The 7,500-nt window shown below is 45.9% G+C and overlaps 1 protein-coding gene across 1 annotated transcript in view; it reads left to right on the top strand.

Moving 5' to 3' along the window:
* LOC308159024 (coronin-2B) overlaps positions 1 to 7,500 on the top strand; it is a gene marked incomplete at its 3' end in the record, with an annotated part of 47,724 nt that overhangs the window by 32,184 nt on the left and 8,040 nt on the right. The window lies entirely within an intron of this gene.

Below are 7,500 nucleotides of genomic sequence, written 5' to 3'. Positions count from 1 at the left end.
GGCCAGCCGGGGCTCGAACCGCCGATCTGCCAACCTTGCGATCATTACACGGCGGCTCTACCCCTGAAACGGCTGGGGTACAATGGTTGTAATGCACCATGTGTAGCTTTATACAGATTTCCAAAGTATGGACTCTGGACTGTAGTGGGGAAATGTGATTTTGAAAAAACCCCACTCTGGTCCTAATTAATCCAATGATTAATAGGAATGGCATGGTATGATGCATGGCATCGTATTTTTTTATTGTTCTTCTGAGGAAACATCAAAGCGACCCTCTCAAGAGCAGCTTTGGACAGTCATGTGAGGTAATCCTTCCATCAATACTCCATATTCTGCAGTGATCTATTTAATTGTCTACTGTAGATATTGGTTTTCTCAACAGATTTCTCAACAGACTTTGTATAATAGCTGATCATAGTTAGCCCTAATAGTCAGTATACAGATATACTACATCCCAATATCTCAAATCATCACTGTATTTGACAGAAACAGTCGTGTTTCAAAACAAATAGTACTTGTGATTGTTATTGTTTCAATCCGATATAATAATAATCATAATAATAATAATAATAATAATAATAGTAATAATAATAGTAATAATAATAGTAATAGTAGTAACAGTAATGATTGATGCTAATGAGGACATATGTCACTCATTGCACTGTAATGATTGCATGTGTATACTGAGTCCAGCAAATAAAAGACATTCCCTGGGTACCCTGTGCCTTTAAGACAAACCTTGCAAAGGTACTTCAGCCTCTCTTGGCTGCAAAGCCTTTTACCTACTGAGTGCAGCCAAATCAGACCATTCCCAGAGAGCACATTATGCTGAGCAGTCTTAGTACACTGTTGGCTACAGTGGAGAGATGCAGTTGTGGGTGGTTTGGAGAGCACTGTCACATATAAGTGTCTTTGCCTGAGCCATACAGTATGAACATGCCTAGACTTGGCGGACTAAGACTAAAGCCTGGTACACACATAAAGATTTTCTGTTTTTATCTGAGAGAGACCCGACATATGAAGATAAAAAAATCATGGATTGAACCGTTTTGATTGTATTGTGTGTGGTATGCCCCGATATTCCCAATACAGCACACAACATATTTAAAGATCTGTCCTACGACAGTCTAGACTCTAGAGCAGGGGTCCCCAAACTGCGGCCCGCGGGCCGAACACGGCCCACCCCCACACTTGGACCGGCCCTTTGAACAACGTCGCCCCCACACACTCTCAACAATGCCAGAAACATATTTTTAAAAAATATATATATGTTTTAATCATATCATATCTGTATTTGATATTAAAGGTTGGCTTTCAAATTAAAATGTCCCTTAGTTATAAACTATTTTCATTAATAACATTATTAGTTAGTTTCACCCGCCCACAGAATGCGGTACATTCAACGTAACGTTCCATAGTGAACAAGCACGGATCTATAGCAGGTGCACGCGAGCTAGAACGAAAATTCAGAGAGATGAAAAATGGCCAAACGGTTGGTAAAGAGAAAAGTTGATTCAGAATGCAGGGTTTTTAACCAACAGTGCACAAGTGATTATTATTGTTAAATGCAAAGAAAAGGCTCATCTGTCAAGAAGCGGTGTCTGTGTTCAAAGAATACAATCTGCGCCGACACTATGAAGCCCGCCACAAAGACAAGTATGGTAGTTTACAAGACCAAATGAGAGCAGAGAAGTGTCGAAGCTAAAATCAGCTCAGCAGAATACGTTTGTACCCGAAACCCAGTTATAACAGTCATCCGTTCGGGCCAGTGCTGATGAGTTTGTCAATAAATGTATGAATGTGATCGCGGAGGAGGTGTGTCCCGCGGTGAGTCTGTCAGCAAGTAGGCACCAGATGAATTGAAACAATGGGGGATTAGATAATGTAGATGCCCAGCTGCAGGAGAAAACGAAATAATTTTACCCATATGTTCATGACCTGTATCAAGCAGGGATTTTCCTGCATAGGCCGCCTCCGTCATATTTCTAGCCGCCTCCAGCTCTCGACAAAACTCTGACGGTCGTATTTTCTACAAGCGTTGAACTGGGTGGATTTCTGTCATTTCTAACTGCAATTGCGGCACTGAGCCGACGTGGTGGCGGGGGCGCTGTTTCGCAAATAAGTTAGCTTTCGTGTTTGCTAGCGAAACAGCTGATAGTTGATGTTGACTGCTCAAGGAGAATACATATTTGAAAGTACAGAATGCCTGAGAGCCTTATATTGCATTATATTACATAACATTTTGAATGATCATCTGGTGCCTGAATATTGTGTTTTCCTTTACATAAATAATGACATTTCCACCATAAATGGATGCAGAAAGGGCACAAATTGGTGCAGCTAAATTCACCAGAAATGAAAGAAATTAAGTGTTTGATGTGGACCCCCAGACAGCCCTGCTTCATGGGTCCCCCCGTGTATGATGAGGGTCCTCCCTCATGTATCAGACTGTAAAACAGATTATATTTCATTGACATATCACTATAGGTATAAATTCCATCCAAATTCAACTGTTTAGACTTTGTTTGCATCCACCAGTGCTCTCCTGCGCGCAATTGCTTTGCGCAACCGCCTCCATTTCACACCATTCCATATTATTTTATGTTAGAGACCGACCCAGGCCCCCGATCACAGAAAGGAAAAATGATGTGGCCCTCACAGAAAAAAGTTTGGGGACCCCTGCTCTAGAGTCTCGTCCCCCAAGCCAGAAATCTCGCGTGATCAGGGTAGTAGTACCCTGATTGACCAGTACGAGGCAGCCATGTATGTTTTTTCTGAGTGGGGCAGTCCCACTCATATTTTTCTTTTTTAATGACAGATATAGTAGAGATTATGACAGGAAGGATGGGTGAGGGAGAGAGAAGGGAAGACATGCAGGATATGTCCACGGCTGGAATCGAATCGGGAGCCCTGCGGTACATGGTCAGCACTTAATCCACTACGCCACCTAAGTGCCCCCCACACAAGAGGACTTTTGATCGTAAATATTGAACACGTTTAATATTTACGATCGTCGGCCCCAACCATTTTCCGAGTAGATTGTCGGGAGAAATTTACTCTTAACACACCTCACACCACAGGATAACCTTGTAGGATAATCTTTAGAGCCATCCGATAATCGGGCGTTTGCTGTCCTTGGTCGGAAGGGGGAAAATCGGGCCAAAATCGGCCAGATTATCTTTATGTGTGTACCAGGCTTTAGGTATGCAGAAGACCCAGGTTGGAACCCTGGCGGTCACAGCAGCACTGGTGTCCTTATGTGACATATGAACAAAGCCAGGTCACAGGGGATGACACTGTGAAACACTGTAGGCAGGGTACGACCCATTGAATTTGATTTAATTCAGTTCATTGTCTGATTGTCATGATCTCTGTCTCGCTCTCTTTTTCTCTTTCACAGGCAGTATTATGATAGTAGAGTCATTTTAAACATATACTATATGTGGCCCATAAGAGACTGACCTCCACAGTCCCACTGTTGCAAGCACCTTGTTGCAAGTACCGTGTCCTAACCCTCGGAACCGTAGCGGAACTATACAGTAACCATAGCAGTCGTTGTATTGAAGTTTATTGTTCCATTTCAGGTAAAGTCAGAGAGACTGGGGTATGGAGAGGAAAGCTGCAGCTGGTACAAGAGAGAGTGAGAGTGTAAAAATAAATCTCTCTGGAAACACTTCCTCTAATTAAGAAAAGCAGTTAGCAATGGAGAGGGTGGGTCAGCCAGACCCACTATAATGGAAAGAGACTTCTGGGAATTCTCTGCCCTAGTAGATGACGTGGGAGGTGGGAGAGAAGGAGGCGTAAATACGTCAGTTTCCTCAATAGAACTTAATGAAATATAGAGAGAGAGCCGCCCCGTCCGAATCCGACATTGTGGATGTGTCATATTTTTGAGAATCGGTTGTTATTCATGACTGCAAGCGGCATTGTTACGGCATGTGCACTATAACTGATGGTCTTGGACTCCCTCCCAGAAAGACTTCCCCCCCCCCATCCACATGCCCTGTCACACTACACTACCCAGCATGCACTACTTCCCTCCTCATCATGGTTCTAAAAGCATGTGCGGGAGGCCAGCAGGCAGGGGGGCCAAAGGCTCCGATTCACCAACCCAAACCCACAACCCTCAATGACACTTTTGTCTTCTGGATCTCGAAGTCATTTAGCTTCCTTTATGCTTCTCGTCTGGCTGAGCCGACGGCTTTTGTCCTTTTCCGATTGGCTCAAGATCGGTGGCATTGTCCGAACCGGGTCTCTTCCCATGACTCCCTTCTTCAGAGGGCATGAACAAAAAGACATTTCATTTTTTCCCCCCCTTTTCATGCTGTGCTTTAACTCTAACTCTGTCCTTGACCCCCCCGTATAATGGAGCGTGGAACATCAATTTCCGTACAGTGAAAGAGAACCAGCGGAGTTCGTTTCTCAGCGGTTTCTGCTGACTGGCCTTGTGTGAACCTGGCATTCGGCACTTCATTCCGCTCCACTGACGACTGTTGGCTGTTCTCAGGCCAACCGATGTGCGTCTCACGCTGAGTATTTCACGCTCGTGAAAGTCTCACAACGTTCACAGGAATCTGAAACTGAAATAAGGGGAGCGATTGAATACCAATGAACTCATTTGTAGGAAAATCATTGTTAATTGTTACTGTCGTTTGATCACAAAATAATGTCACGATTGTGGATTATTTCCTTGACATTTTCTTCACTGGCTTCCACATCTCGCTGGTGATCCCCGAGCGACGCAATTGTGTCGTGATTCACAATATTGTGTCTGAACCCCTCTGAACTCCGACTGCTTTGTGAAAGACTGTATGAGCGGTCGGCCAGTGGGAGCGGGGGGATGGAAATAGCATAAAGTGACTGAATGTAGATGTCTGTGCCATACAGAGAAGGGAGGGAGAGAAAAAAAAAAGACCTTGAATAGAAGAAAGTATGGTATGTAAAAATGATGTCACTGTCGGTCACAGTTTAACCGTCGGAAAAATCTATCTCTACGCTGAACAGATGCAGTCATCTAGTCGGGTCAGGTCAGGGTGAGATCACTCATGACATGCTAGAGCGGACGAGAGGAGGAAATGATGGCGAGAATGAGGTTGTCGCTGAAGTAGACGATTGGCAGAGACATATGCACACACCTACACACACCTACACACACATACACACACACACACACACACACACACACACTCAGGGTGCTTGCCAGACACCTGCACTGGCACAGAAATAGATACAGAGGGTCAACAACACCTTCTCACGATCCAAACGCAAAAAATCACCACAGAATTGTTTGTAGTAGGCTGTAGACTGTGTGGAATGTCACAGAACCTCTCTCGCTCTCTCTACCTGTCTCTCTCCCTCTCTATTCCTCTCTCTCTCTCTACCTGTCTCTCTCCCTCTCTATTCCTCTCTCTCTCTCTACCTGTCTCTCTCCCTCTCTTTCCTCTCTCTCTCTCTCTCTCTGTACCTGTCTACCTCCCTCTCTTTCCTCTCTCTCTCTCTCTCTGTACCTGTCTACCTCCCTCTCTTTCCTCTCTCTCTCTCTCTACCTCTCTTTCCTCTCTCTCTCTCTCTACCTGTCTCTCTCTCTACCTCTCTTTCCTCTCTCTCTCTCTCAATCTCTCTCCTTCTTTTCCCTCTGTCTCTCTCTCTCTCTCTCTCTCTCTCTCTCTCACACACAAACGCACACACACAGACAGACACACACACACACACACACAAGACGGCCAGATGGGTAGTTCTCAGCGGTGCCTGGTGAGCGTGTTAATGAACAGACACCGACACAGCTTTTCCAGTTTGATTAAAGCCAGACTCCTGCTTCTGCCCCTGCGTCACTACTGGCTCCATGGTAATGCACACTCCTGCTGTGATCCAAGGCCATGAGGGGAGGCAAGTAGCACGCCCACACACACACACGTAGAAGTCGCTGTTTGTCCATTAGCAGCACACGGGAGTGCTCTCCTTAGCCGAGCGTCCACGGAAACGACATCCAGACAGTCAGACCAGACCGGTGGCCTTGAGCAAGAGCCTTGGTTCACCGTTACAGTAGGGGGGGGGGGGGGGGGAGTGTTGTGCATCTCCAGACTCTCAGCTCATCTGATTTGGCGGCCTCAACTCCCCTCTCTCCTCTCCCCTGTGTGTGTGTGTGTGTGTGTGTGTGTGTGTGTGTGTGTGTGTGTGTATGCCTTCCCAGGAGGACCTTTCCATGCATATTAGTGTGCGTGTGTGTGTGTATGCGTGCATGTGTGTGTGTGTGCGTGCGTGCGTGCGTGCGTGTGTGTACGTGTGTACGTGTGTACGTGTGTACGTGTGTGTGTGTGTGTGTGTGTGTGTGTGTGTATGTGTGTGTGTGTGTGTGTGGGCTCCCGCGCTGTTAAAGAGTCTCTTGTGGGAGTGTGTTGTGTGGCGTGTTCCAGTTGAGATCATCATAATTAGCCCCTTCTGCCCGTCTAGCCCTGCAGAGCAGCCAGGGCTCTGTATGGTGGTGTGCTATAGGAGCCGGCTCTATGACAGGGCTTATTCACCCTGCCAGTACCCTGCATCACCCCCCATCTGCCCTCCTTCAATCCCTGTTGCAGATATGAAAATAACATGGTGAACACTGTCAGTGGAATCATTGTTTACACCCACTCGTTTATCCATATTAAGGTATGCATGTGGACACTTCTAATCTTACTCAGAGTACAGAACGTAACAGGGAACACACAATACACAATACCCCTGCTATGTTTTGTAAAATGCAGTATCAAAGCGCTGATAGTCTAGTCTAGTCTATTCCACGGAGTCCTGGACGCCTATGGGAAATCAGTCTGGAGATAGAGCAAGGCTGCTCTATGAGTAAATGGTGCGCTAATTAAGTTCTCTGTGTTCACATTAGTGAGTGAAGAGTAAATAGTCACCGTCGTGTGCTTTATTCTGTGTTATCAAATCGATTCCGTTTTGCCTGGAGGCTTGACAATGAGCACACTCGCACACACACTCATCACACACACACACCACACACACACGCACACACACGCACGCACACACACACACGCACACCACACGCACACACACGCAGAAGCACACACACACACACACACACACACACACACACGCACACACACACACACGCACACACAGACGCATGCCAGTGTTTCAGTGCGCCATGACCTTGGTCTTAGCAGCCAGCTCTCTGGGGATATAAGAAGGAGGTCAGTGGATTGAAGTGACATGAAACATTGATGACATAACGACTGTCTAGAGAGCGCTCAGCCAAGCCAGTCTAGGAATAATGAACCAGCACCACACAGTGGACACACAGGTCCATTGCATTAATAACCGTTTCTTTCTCTGAAATTCAATACACTACAGAAATGTAGTTGATTTAGCTTGTTTGGCCCACCGTGCGGTCAGGGTTGTGCACTTTTGAGATGGTCTTCTTGGATTGATTGTGCCAGCCTACATCAAGCGCATTTGAACATTTGTTACAAATCGTATTTTGACACAGGTTGTTTTATTGAT

The sequence above is a fragment of the Nansenia antarctica genome, assembly GCF_963989245.1.
Source record: "Nansenia antarctica genome assembly, chromosome: 5".
Lineage (NCBI taxonomy): Eukaryota > Metazoa > Chordata > Actinopteri > Argentiniformes > Microstomatidae > Nansenia > Nansenia antarctica.
Note: the sequence above shows the minus strand (reverse complement) of the source record. Positions and strands in the feature narration are given on the sequence as shown.